General features: G+C 43.2%; 1 protein-coding gene across 1 annotated transcript in view; it reads right to left on the bottom strand.

Annotated features, from left to right (window-relative positions):
* LOC126198524 (1-phosphatidylinositol 4,5-bisphosphate phosphodiesterase-like) overlaps positions 1-19,878 on the bottom strand; it is a 590,920-nt gene extending 571,042 nt beyond the window's left edge. Inside the window, exon 1 of the mRNA XM_049934913.1 lies at positions 19,757-19,878. The gene's annotated coding sequence lies outside the window, so the exon portion shown is untranslated. The remainder of the gene's footprint in view (positions 1-19,756) is intronic.
* Positions 19,879-26,627: the final 6,749 nt, after the last annotated feature.

Genomic DNA, 26,627 nt, shown 5'->3' with positions numbered 1-26,627 from the left:
CTTCGATGCATGAGCTGTTAAGCTGATTGTGCGATAATTCTCGCACTTGTCAGTTCTTGCCGTCTTCGGAATTGTGTGGAAGATGCTTTTCCGAAAGTCAGATGGTATATCGCCAGACTCACATATTCTACACACCAACGTGAATAGTCGTTTTGTTGCCACTTCCCCCAATGATTTTAGAAATTATGATGGAATGTTATCAATCCCTTCTGCCTTATTTGACCGTAAGCCCTCCAAACCTCTTTTAAATTCCGAGTCTCATACTGGATCCCCTATCTCTTCTAAATCGACTGGTGTTTCTTCTTCTATCACATCAGACAAATTTTCACCCTCATAGAGGCTTTCAATGTATTCTTTCCAACTATCTGCTCTCTCCTCTGCATTTAACAGTGGAATTCCCGTTGCTCTCTTAATGTTACCACCGTTGCTTTTAATGTCACCAAAGGTTGTTTTGACTTTCCTGTATGCTGAGTCTGTCCTTCCGACAATCATATCTTTTTCGATGTCTTCACATTTTTCCTGCAGCCATTTCGTCTTAGCTTCCCTGCACTTCCTATTTATTTCATTCCTCAGCGACTTGTATTTCTGTATTCCTGATTTTCCCGGAACATGTTTGTACTTCCTCCTTTCATCAATCAACTGAAGTATTTCTTCTGTTACCCATGGTTTCTTCGCAGCGACCTTCTTTGTACCTATGTTTTCCTTCCCAGCTTCTGTGATGGCCCTTTTTAGAGATGTGCATCCCTCTTCAACTATACTGCCTACTGTGCTATTTCTTATTGCTGTATCTATAGCGTTAGAGTACTTCAAACGTATCTCGTCATTCCTTAGTACTTCCGTATCCCACTTCTTTGCGTATTGATTCTTCCTGACTAATGTCTTGAACTTCAGCCTACTCTTCATTTTGATTACTGATTCGTTATTACTACCATTTTTATTGTTATTCGTCAGCTCACAACAGCTTTCCTATCATTCATTGCTGCTGACGCATGCAACAAATGGATCAGGATGGATGGAATATGGGATGTTTCGTCACGGAGAATATACACATTTATCTCGGCGTTTTGCGTTCAGGGTAATATGAAAATCTCAATAAGAGAAGACGACAACGGGATGCCGATGATGCAGGCAACAACACCCAACTATTTCTGTCGACTTAACACCATGAGGACAGACAAATTGGCGCCTCACTGTATTTTGATTATAATTCGTTAGCCTTCTTGGGACCTCGTTTTAATACCCCATGGGAGCACGCATAATACTTTGCTTTTTGAACACCGAGCAATAACACAAAAAGATAGTAGATGGAAGTATACAAAGAAACAATCAGATTCATGGGTGTGGATCCAGTTCATCACTAGAAGACTAAAAAAGGGGGAAACATTACGAAAGTAATGAATACCCTAGTTAGTATACATTATTTGTATAGATCTGAAGATGAAAAAGTACAGATCTGCACAGTGCCCGAATCAGCACTTCAGTTTCTGTCTTAATGAGCATAATTTTTTGTTTATTCTCTTCTGAATTTTCAAATGAATTGATTATTACGTGGTACAAAATAATCAGTTAACTGTGTTTCTTACAGCTTCCGTTTGCACCAACATTTTTCTACATTCTCGTGCAACTCATGAAATTCTACTTGTATGATCACAACACTGCACATAGATGCAATCGATTTCGAGGTGAAAAGTGTTTGTTATCTCACTTTTCGTGAAAGGTAGGCATAGTTGATTTCCAAATACTTTTTATTGTACTGAGAAAATCTTTTGTCGCAAAGTAACAAGGTAAGTGTTTTATTCGTATATATTTTGTGGGAAACTGTAATCGTGATGGAAGATTGCACACCTGAATGTTTGACACAACTGGTAGGCGAAAACGCTGCATGTTAACCAAACCCCGCGCCTCCTCTCTCTATCCTCCTATATTATGAGAATGGGATTCTCCTCCCATAACGCTACAGATCTGTTCCTAGCACAGCTGAGAACTGGCAACATCGTCACAAACATTTGGCAACACTGTGACAGTGCAATCACTTCCACGTATGGTACTGAATTTACTCACCTATCCATTTGAATGACTCGTGCTATATAATCCTCATGTAATCTAAGACACTGAGTCAGAAAATTCAATTTTTTGGCTAGATCGTGGTTTTGTGAATCGTTTACCGGCCGTACTCTGCCGCATTTCGCTGGTTGGAAGGCAAAAAGCTTACTGACAAATTTCTCCCACTGGAAAGTCATGTTGTTTCACATCATGCACTTCATCTTTAAATACATACACACTTTGTTACTTCTGAATGGAGGTATATCAGACATCTTTCGTGGTTAGTTAACAGGGAGGAAAGGGTCTTGATAGGAGTCCCGGTTTATTACAAAAACTGTCGTCTTTCATTTTCAAGTTTACATTTGGTTACTGATATTGGCGAAAATTTCGGTAATTCATGACTCTTCACGGCTAGTCAGCAATATGATTGATTAGATTAGACTGGATTAATGCTTGTTCCATAGATCATGAATGCGACACTTCGTAATTATGTGGGACATGTTATTTTAATGAAAGATTTCTTTACATACCGGTAATCAATTTCTTTACAACAATTTTTTACCCTCTCTCTCATTCTTCTTTATCTTTATTTCCCTCTCTCTCCCTCTCTCTTTCTCTCTCTCTCTCCCTCTCTCTCACCCTCTCTCTCACCCTCTCTCTCTTCTCTGTCTCTCTCTCTCTCGCACACACACACACACACACACACATGTTCTTTTTTTTTTTATTTGTTTGGTGTGCTCGACTATCGGCGAGGCACGAAAACGTCCGTGAATGAGTTTCTTAGGTTTGAGTACAGTTACGAAAGAATTATAAAAATAACTATGAGAGTTACTGATTTATGATGCTTAGTTTGCAGCCAGTTCTGAGTATTATTAGTAACTACGCTCCAGTCCCTAAATCTGGTTAGAGAAATGCGAATCAGACGCATTACGTATTCCAGGCCGTCGCAGCCGCGTCTTTGAAAGGACAGCTGTGGTCACTTCCCAGTCCGCTGTAGGATCACATCGGTTCGTATTCTTCCTGCTAGTACTGTAACTGAGATTTGGCAACAAGGCAAGGTATATTTGGCAACTCTGTGATCGACGAGTTACTTCCTGGTGTGCACGGAATTAAGCCTCAAAGTTCACTTGCTGTCATTTCCATTGAATAATCTGAGTTATTATCGCTTCAGGTGTAACAAAAGATTGTAAAATTACGGTTTTCAACCCAGGAAAGTCGTTGCATGTGTAAATCGCAACTAAACTCGTCCTTTAAATAGCGGTTTACGAGTTCTACACACTATTGGCCTCGTAAAAGAAATGAGCGACATGCACCTCTTCGCTACCTCTGTGGTGACGTGCTGACCTCTGAAAAAGCGTCTGTTATGGTTCGCGGTTCCAGTCTCGCTGAATGTAACGCTTTTATCCCATGTGTGAAGGAGCTACAAGCAGTCTGATCAAACACCGATAAGTAAATCGCAAGAAAATACTTTCAGCTCATAGTGCAATGGTGAAAAACTTACAATGCTGCACAACAGGTAACGCCTTGTTCCGCTGCTGACAGGCAAATTTTGGGTCTCTAGGAATGCATAACATTATTTATGAAATGCCACATTTGCATACCTGTTGAGTATGACACAGCATACCAATTAAACACAGACCCAATCGAAATCTAAGTGAGTAGTATTTTACTAATTCGTGCCGATAGAGGCACGCTTGTGTACAGATACTCAGTTTTATCAAAACATACTTTCGTCGTAAGGTTATCGTGGGTAGTTTTATTTCATTTCTTTTAATACAGTGCACAATTTTCGTAAGGTTTCTTTTAGTGTTGTTAAAACAATACTAAACATGAGAGAGAATTTAATCACCAACGATATACGCGAATTCTCTGATGTGATCTATAACAGTCTGACATTGCACATGCAGGTTATTGATTACATGCATGCAGAAAACTTGTTCTGAGTTAAAGCTGTCAAACAAGGTTTGAGGAAGAATAAAATGCCACTACCAGACGTTTTTAACAAACAGATAGCGCAATAGAGTAGCTCAAATGGAAAGGAATACTTACTCTTTAAATTTCTGCATCCAACACTGTTGGAAGTTCTGTGTAGGTGGCAGTTACATGATTTTATTTCGGTGATTACAAAATAGAGTCGAATGTATGCACTGGGTAGCCGAGGCAGCTAGTTCATGGCGATTCGGTCAACCAAGTAAATGAATGTACTGAACATGCTGCAAACCACTACAGAGAGCCTGTGTGTCAGAATTCTCATGATTTTTAATAGGGAGGGACAGATTCTATTCTCTTCTGGCTACGCCAAGTGGTGAAGGTATAATGGCATTGTGATCCAAAATTTACATTAAACATGATATTCCTTCTCTATCAAGTAGTCGTTAGGTTGCATCACAATAACGTCAGGAGGGGCGAAATGTGGGAACTTTGCCACCAGTAGCCTTACTTATACTAATTATTTATTTATAGTGACAAAACAAACGCTATGATGGTCACAGGACCCTTATTCCATCTTTTTTTGAGCTTCTGGATGTCGATAAAATTGGTTCTGAACTTGGAATACAACTCAGACCGCCCTTAACGCGGAATTTGATCCCTTCGTGACAATACAGCTCTACTACAATTTGTTGTTTGTTCAAAACTACAGATTCCTCAACATCTCCACATATTGCTCGTGAATGGGTTCGAATGCTGGCCCGGCACTAAAGTTTTCATTATGTACTATCAGGCTCTAGCATGAGAACACCTATCTGCTGATGGATAATAATTTTGATGACTGTGTATTGTGTGATGTCCTTAGGTTAGTTAGGTTTAAGTAGTTCTAAGTTCTAGGGGACTGATGACCATAGATATTAAGTCCCATAGTGCTCAGAGCCAGTAATTTTGATTTTTAATGCATTTTCATTCGTTGTCAACACCAACGATATCTGTTGTTTTTGACTCCCAGTGAGACACAGAACTATTTGCGAGATCACTCTAAGTTCAAAGATGTTATTCCGAGCTGCTGGTGGAGAAAAATTCTGTGTCTTTGTGTGTAGTCAACAACGGTATGTGTGGGGTACGATTCCCAGTCAGCACTCAACTCTTCGTCATATTATTTCTAGTTCAGACATGCTCACATGTCGCTGCTGATGTAACAAACCCATATTTAACGTTCGTTTTCTCTAATATAGAACAGTAATAGGTTCCGGGTTGGAGTCCTGGGAAGGAAAAAATTAATGTTTTGTCTCGTCATTTCAGTTAAAACATCTAGCTTCTGCCTAGTAAAAACGATACGTCACATTTGATTGTGCCTCGATAACATTCCGATTAGGTTCTGGGTTCGAATCCCTGTCCAACACAAAGTTTTACATCACGGCATTTCGAGTAAGTTACTAGTGAAGAAGCAATACTTAACATCTCTCGTAGTTCGTTAACAGGGACAATAGATGCTGGGTAGGAATTCGTGTCCGTTAAAAATGATTACGTTATGTGATTTAACGTTGATATTTGCTAACTGATACTGTCTAAAATCGAGGTATATCACTCTCAGTATGCCTAGTCAGGAATGACTGTTAGTTTCTGTCAGTCACGAAATCTTAGTCTGCATGACCTGTGTTTGAATCCAAATGCAGAACGAGACGGTTCGTCGTGTCATTTGAAGTTCATACATATTCTCAACTAGTTGCTAGTGATTAACTTTTATTTTTAATGTCATTTTGTGTTAAATAATAAGTACGGTATGTTACTTTGAAGAGGAAATCATGAATACGACGAACTTACAACGTGCATTACCAATCTGACGTAATAATGAGAGTGGTAACATTTCAGATATGTCATTTATTGTAATAAATGTGAGCTTACAAGCCTTAAGGACAGTCTTATCTGTGATAAGGTGTTCCCTGATATTTGTAGTATCGTGGTATTACTTTACATCTTGAGTTATTGCGATACAGAACCGAGTTTTCTAGTGGTGACTTGTTGGAGCCATTTTCAATAGTTAAACGACTGTACCAAGGAGCGATTAGAGGACCAGCTAGACACCTGCGCTATGTGGGTTGCATGCGAATCAGACGAAATGCAATTCAGGTTGTTCGGATACTTTTGAGCACGACTGTACACTTAAGAAAAACGCGAGATTAAATCTCTAAAAAAACACGAAAGGTATTTAATAAATGTACCATGAAAAAACACAGAAAAAGATAAATACTTAACCTGTCGCTTTGCTGTTGTACTCGTATATCAACCGAGAGCTGTCTCAGTTGTGTGGAAAAGAATTTTGGTAGCCCTATCTGTGGCTGACTTTTGGCTTTCGTATTGGAGCTTTTCCAAATTTCTCAGAGAGTAAATTTTCATAAATTCGAAAATTAAACAAGTGGAATACGTTTTGCCAATAGAGCTTTTTTTTCACGTATTGCTGTTGCGAAAAGGATTTTTTTAGTGGTTGACTCGTATTACAGAAACTAAATGCAACAAAGAATCACTGAGCTCCATAACCCAAGAGTATAAGGGAGGAAAGTGTCTTTATGACCCTTTATTATAATAAGGTACCTCAACAATTGTTTATTCCTGAGTAAATATGCAGAACTGGTATAAGTTTACGTATGTCATATTCTTTTTGTATACGTAGCAGTTAAATTGACGAAAGTTCACGTTTTAATTGATTGCATCTTTCACCTTATTTTAGCATGTCAGGAAGGAGAAACTGACGACAGTTGACGAGAGAGTTAAATCACAAAGTGTATGAACACTAACTATTCACACATGGGAAAGGCTGGGACGTTATATTTTATTTTTCAGTTGAGCATAGCTGCTCTAAATTCTGACCATCACTTTCTGGCAATGTAATTTTACGGTTTATCAAAATTTCATTCCGATGGAATGGTGTCAAAACTTTTGTCAGTGTACCAAACAGTTATTTGCAACCGGTTTGCTGTATTTTCCTATGTCGAAACTAATATACGGCTGCTGAGTAACAGCCATATTTAAAACTGTAAAACTTTAAGGTATACAGAATAAGGCTGTACAAAACCGATTTTTGAACTTACTTTTCCAAAGCTATACGTCCCCTGTGAAAAAGAAAACGGCTACCTCTCATTGTGCGTGAGCAATCGACTTTCAAAAAAGTATTCGGATTAAAAATCTGATTTTTTTCACGCATGGTAGCGTAGGATCTTAGATTCTTAACAAAACATTTAACTTTTCATAATTCGGAACAGTCATTGTGAAGTGATGCTATTTGTCAAGCACGTGCACTTAATTTAGAAATCTGATAGCGTATAGCTTACCGTTGACTACGTTTTAGGCCATACATTACTGTCAGTGAACCGTAGCTAAAAGTACAAAAAAGTTCTTGAAATGGTAGTGACACTAATATGTGTCTTCGTCCACAAGCGAAAGCTTATTACTGAATGGCATCCACGCCGTGAACGCAAACCGCAGTCTCAAACACTGCAGGATACAAAAACGATTTACTAGCGAACAATGCACGCCCAATATTGGACCCTTCTAAGATTTTAATCATCCATGTTCAGAAAACTCTAAATACATAAGATTTTTTTGTGAAAGACACTGGACTGTCATCTGCTGTGGTCTTAAAATAGCCCATATGTTACACCATAAAAGACAAGCAGTTAATTCTTCTCCTTAGCTTACAGTTATATGGATTGTGTATTTCGTATATGTAACAAGAAGAAAGAAATAAACGTAAGAAGAGATTTTACTGTAGACTGACTACCATTCCAGTTTGCGATATTTTATTGCTTTCTAGTTGGAGATAAAACACGGCAAATACCAAAAACAAGAGTGTGGAGTAGTTGTAATTCAATTTTCGCTGCTTGAGGGGACCACATGAAAAACGTGTGATCGTAGGACAATGAAACTTTGTGGAAACATTTGTAAGGACATGTGGAACGGAAATGAAGTATAACTCATTGAAAGAAACACATCTTAATTTCCACACGAGAGGGAACCATTTGTTAATTGCATACCATCCGACGATCATGTGCGTCCACGACAGCCTGGAACCACACTAGAGATTCGATTTCACAATTATCGTTCGCAGCACTTTTCGAACGAAGGACTACAGAATGTTGAGCTGCCGTGACACAGCTGGTGCACTGATTGAAGGTCGCACACTGCGTCCAGCGTTCTCAGCCATGGCAACATGACTTCTTCAACAATTTGTAGCAGAAATGGCCGTCGGCCTCTCCAAGGTGCAATTCCCGAATTGCTAGTTCATGCGAAGCTCTGAATCATGCTCTTCAACCTCGATGTTGTAAGAGGATCATCCGTTTTCCTTTGATGCGTCGATACTAGCGAAGAGCACCTACACTACTGCTGTTGTTTTGAAAAAAAAAAAAAAACACCTTTACGAGTAGAGCGCCGCCGCTCGCCTTGTTCAGAGCCACGTCGACTGCCTGCAGCCGTAACGCGCACTGGTGCTCGTGTGTCTCCCCTATGACGCCGTAGCTATAACCACACTGTACGTTTCTAGGTGTTTCTGATTAATGAAAGAAACTCCAGCGTGATGCACGAAAAACGGGCCAACAACTTATTTTTATTAAAACTACTATTTGCAGTTCTGTTCTAGCGGCAATTTTAGAATTCTGTGCCAACGGCTTTGCCGCAGTGGTGACAACGGTTCCCGTGAGATCACCGAAGATAAGCGCTGTCGGGCTGGGCTAGCACTTGGATGGGTGACCATCCTGTCTGCCTGGTGCTGTTGGCAAGCGGGGTGCACTCGGCCCTTGTGAGGCAAACTGAGGAGCTCCTTGATTGAGAAGTAGCGGCTCCGGTCTCGTAAGATGGCATACGGTCGGGAGAGCGGTGTGCTGACCACATACCCCTCCATATCCGCATCCAGTGACGCCTATGGGCTGAGGATGACACGGCGGCCGGTCGGTTCCGTTGGGCGTTTCGAGGCCTGTTCGGACGGAATTTAGTTTTATTTGCAGTTCTGTGGAAGTTGCAATGAGGAATATCCTTTATTCCCAGTGACTGGTTCTTGACACGACGTCGTGATCAAACTATCGCCGTCATCACAAGTACTGAAATATAATGCAACGAGTACATCTGCAAATAGACACAACGAGCAACCGTGAGTAATATGCACAAAATCATCTACATGTTGTCAGGTTTCTTGCCACACAGCACCAGCACAACTAATACATGGAATTACAGGAACTTACAGGTAAAAGCACCAGCGGCCGCTGATAGTAGCATTGGAACCATGGAGGTATAATAAGAGGAAATGGCACTGCAGACTTAACGCTGGGCATTGCTTTGAAGCCGGTGGAACCACCTTAGTAGATCCTAAAAGTTAGCAGACTACACTTGCTTCTTACTATTTTAATTGGTAGATATTGCGATATCTTCGTGAATGACACAGTGTCAGGGAGACACTTTCAGATGTTTTTCTGTTCTTAAAGGCATATTTGATCGTGTAACACGACGCATTTGCACTCTGTAATGTAAGTTTCTTTATGTTTCTTTCCGTTTCGAATAACTAGGAAGTGAAGTATGTGATGTGAAAAAGTTGCCTTCATAATACAGCGTTTTTCTTAATACGGAATGACAAAACCGGTGTGCCATATACGTCCTCTTCCCGAAAATGCTTAGGAAATATTTCGCTTTGTCTGGACGGTTTTCAGTGTTTCCATCTTATAGAGTCCTACCAGAACGCTCTACATCTACATCTACATTTATACTCCGCAAGCCACCCAACGGTGTGTGGCGGAGGGCACTTTACGTGCCACTGTCATTACCTCCCTTTCCTGTTCCAGTCGCGTATGGTTCGCGGGAAGAACGACTGTCTGAAAGCCTCCGTGCGCGCTCTAATCTCTCTAATTTTGCATTCGTGATCTCCTCGGGAGGTATAAGTAGGGGGAAGCAATATATTCGATACCTCATCCAGAAACGCACCCTCTCGAAACCTGGCGAGCTAGCTACTCCGCGATGCAGAGCGCCTCTCTTGCAGAGTCTGCCACCTGGGTGTATTAAACATCTCCGTAACGCTATCACGGTTACCAAATAACCCTGTGACGAAACGCGCCGCTCTTCTTTGGATCTTCTCTATCTCCTCCGTCAACCCGATCTGGTACGGATCCCACACTGATGAGCAATACTCAAGTATAGGTCGAACGAGTGTTTTGTAAGCCACCTCCTTTGTTGATGGACTACATTTTCTAAGCACTCTCCCAATGAATCTCAACCTGGTACCCGCCTTACCAACAATTAATTTTATATGATCATTCCACTTCAAATCGTTCCGCACGCATACTCCCAGATATTTTACAGAAGTAACTGCTACCAGTGTTTGTTCCGGTATCATATAATCATACAATAAAGGATCCTTCTTTCTATGTATTCGCAATACATTACATTTGTCTATGTTAAGGGACAGTTGCCACTCCCTGCACCAAGTGCCTATCCGCTGCAGATCTTCCTGCATTTCGCTACAATTTTCTAACGCTGCAACTTCTCTGTATACTACAGCATCATCCGCGAAAAGCCGCATGGAACTTCCGACACTATCTACTAGGTCATTTATATATATTGTGAAAAGCAATGGTCCCATAACACTCCCCTGTGGCACACCAGAGGTTACTTTAACGTCTGTAGACGTCTCTCCATTGATAACAACATGGTGTGTTCTGTTTGCTAAAAACTCTTCAATCCATCCACACAGCTGGTCTGATATTCCGTAGGCTCTTACTTTGTTTATCAGGCGACAGTGCGGAACTGTATCGAACGCCTTCCGGAAGTCAAGAAAAATAGCATCTACCTGGGAGACGGTATCTAATATTTTCTGGGTCTCGTGAACAAATAAAGCGAGTTGGGTCTCACACGATCGCTGTTTACGGAATCCTACAGAGTAGATTCTGGGTTTCCGAAAACGACATGATACTCGAGCAAAAAACATGTTCTAAAATTCTACAACAGATCGACGTCAGAGATATAGGTCTATAGTTTTGCGCATCTGCTCGACGACCCTTCTTGAAGACTGGGACTACCTGTGCTCTTTTCCAATCATTTGGAACCCTCCGTTCCTCTAGAGACTTGCGGTACACGGCTGTTAGAAGGGGGGCAAGTTCTTTCGCGTACTCTGTGTAGAGTCGAATTGGTATCCCGTCAGGTCCAGTGGACTTTCCTCTGTTGAGTGATTCCAGTTGCTTTTCTATTCCTAAAGTTGTATCGATGGCATATCTAAAGGCAAGATACAGAAATAAAACCATTACAGTAAATGTAACTAGTACAACTAAAACCCATTTATATGAAAGAACATATCGCTTGAAAGGGTCCACTTTTGAATGAAACGAGTTTCCTTTACACTTTAGATTATAATCAGAGCGACTAACACAGTTGTAAATGATGCATGCTGGTATTTTTTTTTATCAAAACATTTCCACCATATCCTGCTAACATGCTGGACATCGGCTTCAAGTTTGTAACGTCCTGAGAACTGCTTATGATACCTCCATGGTGAGAACCTATGCGAGCTCTGAGGCACAATCTTAGCTAGCCGAGCACCTGTTATTAGCGGCCTTTGGTATTTTTACCTTCAAGTTGCTATAATTACATTTATTAGTTTACCTGATGCCATGTGTCGATATTCTGTGCATATTACTTATGACTGCCGACTACATCTATTTGGAGATGTACTCGTTGTATTATACACTGAAGCGGCAAAGGAACTGGTATAGGTATGCGTATTCAAATACAGGGATATGTAAGCAGGCAGAATATGGTGCTGCGGTCGGAAACGCCTACATAAGACATCAAATGTCTGGCGCAGATGTTAGATCGGTTGCTGCTGCTACAATGGCAGGTTATCAGATTTAAGAGAGTCTGAACGTAGTGATATACTCGGCGCACGAGCGATGGGACACATCTCTGAGGTAGCGTTTACCTTGAATATCAGGAATCCGGTAAAACGTCAAATCTCCGACATCGCTGCGGCCGTAAAAAGATCCTGCAAGAGCAGAACCAACGACGACTGAAGAGAATCATTCAGCGTGTGCAGCCTTTCCGCAAACTGCTCCAGAGTTCAGTGCTGGGCCATCAATGAGTGTCAGCGTGCGAACCATTCAACGAAAGATCATCGGTATGAGCTTTCGGAGCCGAAGGCCCACTCGTGTACTCTTGATGACTGCGCGACACGAAGCTTTACGTTTCGTCTGGGTCCCTCAACACCGACAATGGACTGTTGATGACTGGAAACATGTTGACTGGTCGGACCAGTCTCGTTTCAGATTCTATCGAACGGATGGATGAGTACGGGTATGCACACAACCTCATGGATCCTTGGACCCAACATGTCAGCAGGGGACTGTTCAAGCTGGTGGATGGTTTATAATGGTGTGGGGCGTGGGCAGTTGGAGTGATATGTGACCGCTGGTACTTCTAGATACGACTCTGATAGGTGACACGTACGTAAGCATCCTGTCTGAATTGCATCCATTCATGTCCATTGTGCATTCCGACGGACTTGGGCAATTCCAGCACGACAATTCGACAGAATTTCTACAGAGTGGCTCCAGGAACACTCTTCCGAGTTTAAACACTTCCACTGACCACCAAACTCCCCAGACAAGAACATTATTGGGTATATCCGGATGCCTCGCAACGTGCTGTTCAGATGAGGTCTTCACCCCCTCGTACTCTTAGGATTTATGGACAGCGCTGCACTAATCACGGTGTCAGTTCAGCACTCCTTCAGACATTTGTCGAGTTCATGCCACGTCGTGTTGGAGCACTTCTCGTGCTGGCGGGAGGCTGGTGTATCAGTTTCTTTGGCTCTTCGGTGTATTTCAATACTTATGATGGAGGCGACGGTTTGATAATGGAAGTCGTGCCAGAAACTAGTCACTGGAAATAAAGCATGTTTCTCTTTGCAGCTTCGACAGAACTACAAATTGTCATATACTGACGATCTGATGACTTGCACGTTGTTACGCTTAATCCTGCTGGGTACCATCAACGGCGAGGTAGTAAATCAAAGACACAGTGCAGACACCAGGCAAAAGTGGTATCGTTCAGGTTACCACAGCTAAATAGCAAGAGCCCTGCAAATTGCAGACGTTGTGGGCAGCTGTCCCAGGGGAGAAGTTTCACTTCAGAGAATTAACTGATAACTCTGTCTACCACGTAGACGGTTTTGTGCGGCGCCACTGTTGAAGATGGCCACGAAAAGGCCCGACTTAGCAGAGGGAGCAAGCTTGGTACTTACTCCTGAGAGATGCAACGTCAGTGGGTTTACACAGATTAGAGCGCTACTACAGCAGGACGGGGGGCGAGACCAAGCGACGCCAAACTCTATTGTCGCTTCCCATAATAGGAGTGGAAATTACTTTCAGCTGTCATCCAAGCTTGGAGTTTGTTAATGTAGAATCCAAAAGGAAGGCTACCTACCAAGAAGGAGTAGGGGAGCAATCTAAACGAGGCTGGGTAGAGGCGCCCTAGGGGTGCAGAGAGACTTACCGGATTGGCTGAAGCTTGTTAAGTGCCGGTGGATCGTTGGGTCGACTATAGAATGGGGGACGATGTCAAAGTTAGCGTAAGGAGGGCTATGCGTGAAGCGTTCAGTGAATTAGAAAGTAAAATTCTATGTACCGACTTGACAGAAAATCCTAGGAAGTTCTGGTCTTACGTTAAATCAGTAAGTGGATCGAAACAGCATATCTAGGCACTCGGGGATGATGATGGCATTGAAGCAGAGGATGACACGCGTAAATCTGAAATAATAAACACCTCTTTCCAAAGCTGTTTCACAGAGGAAGACCGCACTGCAGTTCCTTCTCTAAATCCTCGCACGAACGAAAAAATGGCTGGCATCGAAATAAGTGCCCAAGGAATAGAAAAGCAACTGAAATCACTCAACAGAGGAAAGTCCACTGGACCTGACGGGATACCAATTCGATTCTACACAGAGTACGCGAAAGAACTTGCCCCCCTTCTAACAGCCGTGTACCGCAAGTCTCTAGAGGAACGGAAGGTTCCAAATGACTGGAAAAGAGCACAGGTAGTCCCAGTTTTCAAGAAGGGCCGTCGAGCAGAGTGCGCAAAACTATAGGTCTATATCTCTGACATCGATCTGTTGTAGAATTTTAGAACATGTTTTTTGCTCGCGTATCATGTCATTTCCCGGAAACCCAGAATCAACATGTATTCCGGAAACAGCGATCGTGTGAGACCCAACTCGCTTTATTTGTTCACGAGACCCAGAAAAAGATACAGGCTTCCAGGTAGATGCCATTTTCCTTGACTTCCGGAAGGCGTTCGATACAGTTCCGCACTGTCGCCTGCTAAACAAAGTAAGAGCTTACGGAATATCAGACCAGCTGTGTGGCTGGATTGAAGAGTTTTTAGCAAACAGAACGCAGCATATTGTTCTCAATGGAGAGACCTCTACAGACATTAAAGTAACCTCTGGCGTGCCACAGGGGAGTGTTATGGGAACATTGATTTTCACAATATATATAAATGACCTAGTAGATAGAGTCGGAAGTTCCATGTGGCTTTTCGCGGATGATGCTGTAGTATACAGAGAAGTTGCAGCATTAGAAAATTGCATCGAAATGCAGGAACGATTTGAAGTGGAATGATCATATAAAATTAATTGTTGGTAAGGCGGGTACCAGGTTGAGATTCATTGAGAGAGTCCTTAGAAAACGTAGTCCATCAACAAAGGAGGTGGCTTACAAAACACTCGTTCGACCTATACTTGAGTATTGCTCATCAGTGTGGGATCCGTACCAGGTCGGGTTGACAGAGGAGATAGAGAAGACCCAAAGAAGAGCGGCGCGTTTCGTCACAGGGTTATTTGGTAAGCGTGATAACGTTACGGAGATGTTTAGCAAACTCAAGTGGCAGACTCTGCAAGAGAGGCGCTCTGCATCGCGGTGTAGCTTGCTGTCCAGGTTTCGAGAGGGTGCGTTTCTGGATGAGGTGTCGAATATATTGCTTCCCCCTACTTATACCTCCCGAGGAGATGACGAATGTAAAGTTAGAGAGATTCGAGCGCGCACGGAGGCTTTCCGGCAGTCGTTCTTCCCGCGAACCATACGCGACTGGTACAGGAAAGGGAGGTAATGACAGTGGCACGTAAAGTGCCCTCCGCCACACAACGTTGGGTGGCTTGCGAAGTATAAATGTAGCTGTAGATGTAGAGTGCGCTGCCACGATTCTTTAAATACACGTGTCTTTGCATTCACAGGGAGTCCTCAGTCAGATCGCTGTGAGGCCCCCTCCGTGTCGCTCGTGGCCAGCCGCGGTAGGCTCCGACTCGTCTGTTTTCCTCACTTGGAGTACTGCTCTCAGGTTCGTAGTTAACGTGCTGCTGTACCACCCACCCCCGTAACTTCAGACACTGACTTCCGTCGCGCAAACGATTGCCTTGTTTGCTTTTTCTAATTTTTAGAATTAGCCTTCAGTGTAGAAGTTGTTGTTGTTGTTGTGGTCTTCAGTCCTGAGACTGGTTTGATGCAGCTCTCCATGCTACTCTATCCTGTGCAAGCTTCTTCATCTCCCAGTACCTACTGCAACCTACATCCTTCTGAATCTGCTTAGTGTATTCATCTCTTGGTCTCCCTCTACGATTTTTACCCTCCACGCTGCCCTCCAATACTAAATTCGTGATCCCTTGATGCCTCACGACATGTCCTACCAAACGATCCCTTCTTCTAGTCAAGTTGTGCCACAAACTTCTCTTCTCTACGTGATCTACCCACCTTATCTTCATCATTCTTCTGTAGCACCACATTTCGAAAGCTTCTATTCTCTTCTTGTCCACACTAGTTATCGTCCATGTTTCACTTCCATACATGGCTACACTCCATACACATACTTTCAGAAACGACTTCCTTACACTTAAATCTATACTCGATGTTAACAAATTTCTCTTCTTCAGAAACGATTTCCTTGCCATTGCCAGTCTACATTTTATATCCTCTCCACTTCGACCATCATCAGTTATTTTACTCCCTAAATAGCAAAACTCCTTTACTACTTTAAGTGTCTCATTTCCTAATCTAATTCCCTCAACATCACCCGACTTAATACAACTACATTCCATTATTCTCGTTTTGCTTTTGTTGAATTTCATCTTATATCCTCCTTTCATGACACTGTCCATTCCGTTCAACTGCACTTCCAAGTCTTTTGCTCTCTCTGACAGAATTACAATGTCATCGGCGAACCTCGAAGTTTTTACTTCTTCTCCATGAATTTTAATGCCTACTCCGAATTTTTCTTTTGTTTCCTTTACTGCTTGCTCAATATACAGATTGAATAACATCGGGGAGAGGTTAGAACCCTGTCTCACTCCTTTCCCAACCACTGCTTCCATTTCATGGCCCTCGACTCTTACAACTGCCATCTGGTTTCTGTACAAATTGTAAATAGCCTTTCGCTCCCTGTATTTTACCCCTGCCACCTTCAGAATTTGAAAGAGAGTATTCCAGTTAACGTTGTCAAAAGCTTTCTCTAAGTCTACAAATGCTAGAAACGTAGGTTTGCCATTTCTTAATCTTTGTTCTAAGATAAGTCTTAAGGTTAGTATTGCCTCACGTGTTCCAACATTTCTACGGAACCCAAACTGATCTTCCCCGAGGTCGGCTTCTACCAGTTTTTCCATTCGTCTGTAAAGAATTCGTGTTAGTATTTTGCAGCTGTGATTTATTAAACTGATAGTTCGGTAATTTTCACATTTGTCAACACCTGCTTTCTTTGGGATTGGAATTATTACATTCTTCTTGGAGTCTGAGGGTATTTCGCCTGTCTCATACATCTTGCTCACCAGATGGTAGAGTTTTCTCAGGACTGGCTCTCCCAAGGCCGTCTGTAGTTCTAAAAAAGTAACAACTGTCAAATCACCATGCTGGTAACGTCGTTAAGTCTGTATTACGAGCACACATTTTTGCTTCACTTGGAGAATTCATAGAGTGACGTGAGCCATTAGAATGAATCTGAGACATCTGGTTATTTTATTGTTAATGTGATGAATTTGATTCGCTGGCTGAGCTGCTTGCTACGGGAGCTGAAATTTGTGAAGCGTAGATGTGCAGCATGCAAGGAATGGCTAGCGGGCAATGAAGATATACGAGACGCTAGACGTTGGGTTTCCGATTCCATTTGCAAATAAAAAACGATTGTGTAGGCACAAACTTCTGCTACCAGGTGGTCATAATGAAAAGTGCATCTTCGCACTTAGGTTCAGCATGGGCTGCAGTTAACATACGACAGCGAAACTTGGTAGACATTGTAATGTCTTAATGTAGATCCGATTTAAGCTGAAAAAAAATTAGTTCCAGTTTTGACCAGCAGGAATAAATCAGGAGCTGCGAATACAAGAATGTCATATAGAAATGTACTGATATGTAATGGATTAGGAACGTGACGTGGGCACAAAAGGTCAAAAAAGTGAGAAAAGCGTAATGTTGATGTTGTTATTAACTGCCACTTATACAGTTTGTTCAACATGAGAACTGGGGACGTCGAGGAGATGCTGTACAGCGTCAGATTTGCAATTGATGGCGAAAATTGCAACTTTTTTTCTGCTTAAGACGGTGCCATGTCAACGCTTTAGCATATCTGCCTAGTTTCACTGCTATACGATAATTACAGCCCACACAGGACCCCCGCAAGTAGGTACACTTCAGTTATAGCCACCCAGTATATTTCAATGTTTTTTTATTTGCTCTCGTCGACGCATGCGGATTCGCGCCTGGAATATCTCTGCTTGTATCGTGTAATCGGGCGACGTTAACCACACAGCGCTCTGTAGTTCCAGTCATGTAAGCCCGGGGCGCTGCTGCACAGGCGTACAACTTGAGCCGCCTTTACACCGCAGAGAAGCGAAAGCGCATTGGCAAACAGTGTGCAGTTGATTCACTTGTGTCTAACACCATTGGCTTGTACCCGAAGCAGTATTTACACTGGAGCGAACGGAAGGGAACTTCTTTGGTGGTTCGCCGGAAGACCGACAACCAGCGAAAAACAAGCGAACAACTGCGAATGCGATCTGCGCGAGACAGAATGCCGTTTGTGCGAGCAAGCCTGGCGTTTACACCAGAGAGAACTCCCATTCGCTGTTCCACGTCCGCCTATGTGCGTTTCGTGAAAGGGGCCTCTGCTGCATCGTGTAAGACGGACTTATGTGACTGCGTGTTTTATGATTTAAATAATGAAAACTGTAACAGTTACTTTTTTTTAATGCTTAGCACAACGCGTTTCGAGAATTTATTCTCATTTTCAAGTATTTGTGTATTCGTTTCTAGGCATATGTTTGGTGATGTTTGCATATGTGATTTTCTGCGTCTTTTTGAATTTAGACTGCAACCGGAAAACCGGACGAAATATATCTGGCAGTATTTTTAAATGCTAGTGTTAGAAATTGTATTTTTTGTCTCCTTACAGGTATTGTGCCTCCTCCATTACACAAAATACAACAAACACGTGAATCATCACGTTTGTTTGCCGGCCGCGGTGGCCATGCGGTTCTAGGCACTTCCGTCCGGAACCGCGTTGCTGCTGCGGTGGGCCGTGCGGTTAAAGGCGCTGCAGTCTGGAACCGCAAGACCGCTACGGTCGCAGGTTCGAATCCTGCCTCGGGCATGGATGTTTGTGACGTCCTTAGGTTAGTTAGGTTTAACTAGTTCTAAGTTCTAGGGGACTAATGACCTCAGCAGTTGAGTCCCATAGTGCTCAGAGCCATTTTTGCTGCGGTGGCAGGTTCGAATCCGGCCTCGGTCATGGATGTGTGTGATGTCCTTAAGTTAGTTAGGTTTAAGTAGTTGTAAGTTCTAGGGGACTGATGACCTCAGATGTCAAGTCCCATAGTGCTCAGAGGCATTTTTGAACAGTGTTTGTTTACAAAACATGCTGCAAAGACATTAGGATGCTATGATTTCACAAAGAGTTCGTGCACAGTCAGAGTTGTTACAGCGTTTTTGGATTACATTATTTTTACCACTACTGACTACTAAATTATCGATTACATTTTTTTCCTAATGAGGAGATGTTCATATTTATGAAACTTGTTACAGTTATATGCAGAAGAAATATTTGAAGAAATTAACTGATTCACTATGTAGTTAGTCGTTGAGAATTTTTTTCTCCTTGCTTTTTGTGGTATACAAAAATTTCAAGCTCCTCCTTCAAATCCATTTTATCAGATTTTTGGAAGTAGTGGAGTATCTTAAGGTCTTCTTCTACGTTTCCGAATACGTGTCAAGTTTTTTTTATGTGTGTTTCTATTGCTGATTTTGTAAACTGGTTATGTGTGTAACAGTTGATGTTTTCAGTGTATGTAATTTTAAAATTACTGACAGTATGTCCTACGTAGCAGCTTGAGCAACATGATATTCTGTATAATGGAGGAGGCACAATACCTGTAAGTAGACAAACTAAATTCCCATTTCTAACATTAGCATTTTAAAATACTCAAAGATTCAATTTGTCCGATTTTCCGATTACAGTCTAAGTAAGCTTCATAAAGACGCAAGAGAAGCAGAAAACCATACATGTAAACATCAGGAAACATATTCATGTAAGCAAATGCACAAATTCACTTGAAAATAAGAATAAATTCTCGAAACACGGTGCGCTAAGCATTAAAAGATAAGTAAGTGTTGCAGTTTACATTATTTAAATAATGAACATCACACGGAACATGTAATGTGCGTGAGCCTTTTGTCCAGCGCCCTGGCCGGCAGTCAGGTGGCGCCGCGTGCGGACTCACCTGCGAGTGGAAGAGCGCAGCTCGCGGCGGTCAGCCAGGCACGCACGGCAGCGCGGCGAGTGGAGAGTGTGTGCAGGGTGTAGAGTGTAGCTGCCGTGTCGAGCGCGCCTTGGAAGCTTATCGCGGACCGCTTCCGCGTCGGTTAACCCGCCTGCAGCCGGCGGGCGCCGCGAGGAAGCAGCCCAGCTCTGTCGCAACGCACGCGCGCGCGAGCCGCATGACCCGTGACGTCACACGCCTGGTCTACTGGGTCCTCGCTGCCACTGTATACAGTCCGTTACGACACAGCAGCGCCTGCTGGTGCACTCGAGCCGAGCAGACCCGTCATGTCCTATGCACTGCGAGTGTCGCCACTTTCGCGACTGGAAATTCCAGAGGTTCCTGAAGTCAGAATAGTCTGCTTTTGCTTGTTGCAAACTAAAGAGGGGATTCGCTGGTTGATTTGGGGAAGGGGACCAACAGCGAGATCATCGGTCTCATCGGATGGGGAAGGAAGTTGGCAGAGCCCTTTCAAAGAAACAATCTCTGCATTTGCCTGAAGCGACTTACGAAAACCATGGAAAACCTAAATCAAGACAGCCGGACGCGGGTTTGAACCGCCGTCCTCCCAAATGCGAGTCCAGTGTGCTACAGTGAACCACCACGCTCGATAAAGAGTGGAAGAGTCAAACGTTCTAAATGACATTTTATCTTCACAAAATGCGATCGCATTGCAGTTGTGTCTTGGGCACTCTGTTGCACGTCCCTACACTTGTTCCAAGCATCAAATCGTGGAGAAGAATGTATGAAATATTCATTGCAAGATGACGCATGTTCTTTCTGCTAGCAAGGGAAGCTTACGAAGTTCCCCTCACCAATATGGTTCGTACTGACACGGTGTGTAAGGCAAGACTAGGACTTCAAAATGTGTGATTAGGAAGATGCAACTCTCAATCGTTTTCGAGAACATCGTGTTTGAAAATTGTAGGCATTTTTACACACCTTGTGTGGTGGCTAACATCTGACGAGTTCGCAGCCGAACGAGCAAGCGCTTAGTTTCGTAAGCGCCAGGTCTACGGATCGAATCTCGCTGACGATAATACCACTTTTTGTGAGACATCTGAACCAATATTCGGTGCTATGCTTCGATATGCGTGGTACGCAACGAAACTGTGTGACGACCCAGAACGTAAACCAAACTAATTTTGCAATAGATACATTGAAAAAAAAATCATGAACATGGAAAAAATCGGCGTTCCTTGCATCTCCTGTGTCTCGCGATAGTTTTCCATGTTTCTAAGTTCGGCATTGGAACTGCAATTCAAGATGAAAGGCTTTCAATGCTACGATTCACTGATGACACTGCTATCCTAAGTGAAGAAGAATTACATGATATACTGAACGGAATGAACAATTTTATGAGTACAGAATATGCATTGCGAGTAAATCGAAGAAAGACGAAGCTAATGAAAAGTAGCAGAAATGAGAACAGCGAGAAACTTAACATCAGGATTCATGGTCACGAAGCAGATGAAGTTAAGCAAAGAGGACTTCAAAAGCAGACTACCACTGGCAAAAAGGGCATTCCTGGCCAGGACAAGTCTACAAGTGTCAAACACAGGGATTAATTTGAGGAAGAAATATCTGAGATGTACGTTTGTAAGACAGCATTATATGGTAGTGAAACATAGACTGTGGGAAAACCGTAGCAGAAGAGAGTCGAAGCATTTGAGATGTGGTGCTACAAATATCGAAAATTAAGTGGACTGATAGGGTAAGGAATGAGAAAGTTCTGTGCACAGCTGGAGAGGAAAAGAATACGTGGGAAACACTGACAGGGAGAAAGGACAGGATGATAGGACATCTTGTAAGACATCAGGGAAAGACTTCCATGGTACCAGAGGGAGCTGTAGAGGGCAAACACCGTAGAGGAAGACAGAGACTGGAATACGTCAAGCAAATAATTGAGGACGTGGGTTGCAGGTGCTACTCTGAGATGAAGAGCCTGGCACAGGACAGGGATTCGTGGCGGGCCGCATCAGACCAGTCAGAAGACTGGTGATTTAAAAAAAAAAAGGGGGTTACATATTTTCACAGTCATAATAAATCTGTTGTTGGAAATACATGGGACTGAAAAATAAACCACCAGCAGGATATTCGATCCAGAGACCTCGCAGATCTGAAAATTAGTGCTTACTCGCTCAGCTGCGGATCCCGTGAACACCAGCGGTCCTACAAAGCTTGCAGCATGTGCACGCCTTTAACTTTTCAAACTCGATTTCCTCATAAACTGTTGAAAGTGCGTCTATGGTTGATTGGTTGATTTCGGGGAGGGAGGGGACCAAATTGCGAGGTGAGCGGTCCCATCGGATTAGCAAAGTATGGAGAAGGGCCGTGCCCTTTCACAGGAACCATCCCAGCATTTGCCTGAAGTGATTTAGGGAAACCACGGAAAATCAGGATGGCCGGATACGGGTTTGAATATTCTTCCTCTCGAATGCGAGTCCAGTGTGCTAACCACTGCACCACATCGCTCGGCTTCCGTCTTTTTGTGTACATATGTTGGAGTCCTTGTCGTGATCTACACAAAAAAATCGTTCAAATGGCTCTGAGCACTATGGCACTTAACATCTGAGGTCATCAGTCCCCTAGAACTTAGAACTACTTAAACTTAACTAACCTAAGGCCATCACACACATCCATGCCCGAGGCAGGATTCGAACCTGTGACCATAGCGGTCGCGCGTTCCAGACTGTAGCGCCTAGAACCGCTCGGCCACCCCGGCCGGCTAATCTACACACCCTGTCAGTATGGATCAAATCGGTGAGGGGAAGGTCGTACTGTCTCCTTGCACGCAGTGCTTCTTACTGAAGTTCCAAGTGCCATGAGTCAAGGTAGTCTCCAGTAAGATGAATATTTTGGGACGAAAGGAATGGAAAAGGAACAAATGAGATGGAAAAGAGGTAGGGAGGATGTATTGAATTCGAGCCGCACAGGGCACTGCGAACAGCGAGAGCTGAGAATTTGTGGCGGGCCGGCACTTCAACGCCCATGCTCCGTTTCTGTAGAACCGTTGCCTTAACCGCCGCGGCCATCCGGATACACTTTCAGTCAGACCAAAATTCCGAACTTCCCGCTCGCCGTACCGCAGCGGCCACCGCCATTAACCCTGTGCGGCTGGAAGTCACTATTTCCTTCCTATCTCCTTCCCGTCCCGTTTCTATTCGTTTTACCCCAATTAATCATGTATATTTCCCAACTGCGTCATCGCGAGTGGTGCCTGTATTGTCTGACTGTCAGGAAGAGCAGACAGCACGCATCTCTTTAATTCTGTGGTGGAAAAGATTCAGTGCGGATGCATAACCATCGTCCGAACTTCTACCGAAATCAAAAATCTGGAAGTATTGGGTTACCGGCCAATGGAAATTTAGGAATATGGCTCTGACGCAAAGCGTGTCCGGATGGCCGAGGTGGTTGCCGTCACAGTAGCTCAGCGTGTCTGGTCAGACGGTTGGCTGCCCTCTGTAATGAAGAAACTGAGTGAAGTGATCAACGATGAACTTGCAGGAGTGTCATGTAATGTCCGTCCATACCCAGTTCCCAGAACAGTTACGAAGAAAATGAAGAGAGAAAAGAATGTGGTGGTTAAGACAACCGTTCTAGAGAAATGGAGCACCCCGATCTGGAGCAAATTTACATTGTCTCGATTACCCGAGCGGCTGCAAGTCATTATTTCCTTTCCATTCCTTTCGCCCCAAAATATTCATGTACATGTGCCAGCTGCTTCATCGCTAGTGGTGTCTTTCTATCAAAAACGTTCGACAGAACAGACAGTCATATCTGTAGCTCTCCAGTTAGCCTGTGATGGTTTGAAGAGATAACACAGAAGTTTTTGATGAGTGGCTATAGCTTTCTGAGCTGCGAAAGAGATTTTGCAACTATAAAGAAACGGAGAAAGGTAAGCTAGGCCTTTGTTCCGCAAAATTTACCCAAGATTGTAGATTCAGCGGCAGCTATGAACTCATTCCATATAATTGCAATGCATACAACTGACTTCGTTGAGTTTTAAGACGTTCAGACATCTCCAAGTGCGGTATTATCTAAGTGTCTCAAACTCATCCAACTGATCCAACTGATCCAGCTATTAAACATTCTTACCCTCGAATAGATGAAAGGAAAAATGTCTAAATATTCAAAAGGATGATGTACGTCATGTCGTACTTCATCAGAAAGACCAGCTATGTTTCTCAGTTCCAAAACGTTTCCATTTCTTCGTCAACAGCAGTGGGAGCTTTTACAGCAAGTATTAAAACTGTTGATTGCAAGAACTGAACTATGTAAAAAAAACTTAATTTAGCACTCAGAAATTTTTTTCTTGAATTTAATTTTCTTATCCTTTTACGAAAAAATTAAGATGTAAGGAATGGTTTTTGTTGCCTACAGTTCTACTACTTAAAATATTACTGCCGCATTTACGCACTCGTACTGTCACAAATAAAACGTCGTGTCTCTGAAGTAACGACACTTGAAGCAAAAATTCTCACATAGGCTCCTAGAACCCTTCAGTTTCTTGGTAAGGCAATTAGAACACTCGTAATACATTATTTCATTTCTTGCTGCTACGGTCGCAGGTTCGAGTCCTGCCTCGGGCATGGATGTGTGTGATGTCCTTAGGTTAGTTAGGTTTAAGTAGTTCTACGTCTAGGGGACTGATGACCTCAGATGTTAAGTCCCATAGTGCTCAGAGCCATTTGAACCATTTCATTTCTAATTTGCCCCGTTATTTTTGGCATAGGTGGGCAGTATACCAGAGTACATTCTTAATTTTTTGGATATGTGCAACCTCTGACAATAAATTTCGGTGAATGAATTCAGGACTATCGGGCAACCCTGGCGACTCACAACGTTGCACCTACGTAGCGGCCGGTGTTGACAACCTGCCCCCACCGTAGTTTAGTTGAGCATCGTGTGTGTTGGACGAAGTGCTTGTTTCGTGCGTTCGTCCTGAACTGAGAACAGAAAAATGAACGAGCAAAGGATCAATTCAAAGTTCGGTTTAAGCTTGGCAAGACACCGAAAGAAACACATGCAATGCTGGTACGTGTTTATGGTGATCCATGAAGTGTGTGTACGAGTGGTTCGCCAGTTTTCGAGGAGACCGGAAAGTGTTTCTGACAAGTCCCGAAGCGGACGACCGTCGACCGACGGCAGTGACGAAAGTAACTGAGAAAGTGAGGAAACTGTGTGCACGATAGCGGATGAACGGCAGATGAACCGTGAATCCGTGAGGCAAATCCTTATCCAGGAGTTAGGGAAGAGGAAAACGTGTTGTGGTCTTGTCACAGGATTTTGTCCTAACGGTGGATGCGACACCCAATTTCTTGCACCGTATTGTCACTGAGGATGAGACCTGGTGTCTCCGGTACGACCCTGAAACGAAACGACAAAGCGTGAAATGGCGTTCTCCGACATCACCTCGTCGGAAAAAGGTCAGAGCCGAAAAATCACGCATCAAAACGATGTTCATCACATTTTTCGATAGTCAAGGCATTATCAATTGGTTCAAATGGCTCTGAGCACTATGGGACTTAACATCTGTCATCAGTCCCCTAGAACTTAGAACTAATTAAACCTAACCAACCTAAGGAAATCACACACATCCATGCCCGAGGCAGGATTCGAACCTGCGACGTAGCGGTCGCGCGGTTACAGACTGAAGCGCCTAGAACCGCTCGGCCGGCAAGGCATTATCCAGAAGGAATTTCTACCTGAGGGAACGACGTTGAACGTTGCCCGGTATGTTGAAATCCTGACCCGTTTATGCAACATCTACGCAGGGCACGACCCCAGTACGCACAACAAGGTTCCTGGTTTTTTGTTCACGACAGACTCGCCCTCACACAGTCAATACCGTCAACCAGTTGCTGGCGAAACAGGGGGCTGGTGCAACACGAACAGCCACCATACTCGCCGGGTCTCAGTCCTCCAGACTTCTTCCTAATCCCTCGACTCAAACTCGCTCTGAAAGGAACGAGATTTGACGATATTCCTGACATCCAACGAGACGTCACGCGGCTTTTGAACACCATCCCAAAGGAAGACTTCGTGCAAAGTTTCCAGGACATGTCTAGCAGAGATCAGCGCTGCATAGTTATGGGAGGTGACTATTTCGAAGAAATTCACTGAACTTTATTGTCAGAGGTGGGCAGCATAATTCTCTGATATCAAAGTACGTTCTTAGTTTTTTGAATATATATTATAAGTCATGGACCCAAAGGGATCCGTTTTTCTGATGCTCCTGACAAATGTGAGATTTGGCTCTTAAACTGTTTGATGTTTCTGATCTTCAAATAACATTGCCTCCTACCAGATACGATTTTGCTTTATTTTAGTTTTCAGCATGCCGCGTTCTGGCAAATAATTTCCGTTATCAAGTGCGTTTGAGTACAGCGAACTCCCGATTATCCGGTTGCGGATTGTCTGCGCCATGATCGGCGATTTTTTACAAAAAAAAAAAAAAAAGAAAAAAGTCCAAGCCTGTGGTAATCCGTTAGAATAAGGACGAATATTTTCATGTCTAACATAAATTTGTGGTTGTGAGGAGGAGATTGAGAAAACATTTAACACTTTGTGAACAGAGGTACGATTTTACAGTCGATGCGAAAAGATGCGGCAGTGATTAGAAGACTGTGCATGTTTATATACTCTGAAGACAAAAAGAATCAAAACAGAAAACTGACGTACCACGAAGGAACTACCGGAATGAGACAGAAATCAGTAGGTGTGATGTACATGTATCGACAAACAAATGATTACAATTTCAGAAAATCTGGATGACTTGTTGAAGAGAAAGAGCTTCACAAATTGAGAAGTCGACCATGTGTTGTCCACC

This window comes from Schistocerca nitens, chromosome 8 (genome assembly GCF_023898315.1).
Source record: "Schistocerca nitens isolate TAMUIC-IGC-003100 chromosome 8, iqSchNite1.1, whole genome shotgun sequence".
Lineage (NCBI taxonomy): Eukaryota > Metazoa > Arthropoda > Insecta > Orthoptera > Acrididae > Schistocerca > Schistocerca nitens.
This window is presented reverse-complemented; position numbering and strand designations above follow the sequence as displayed.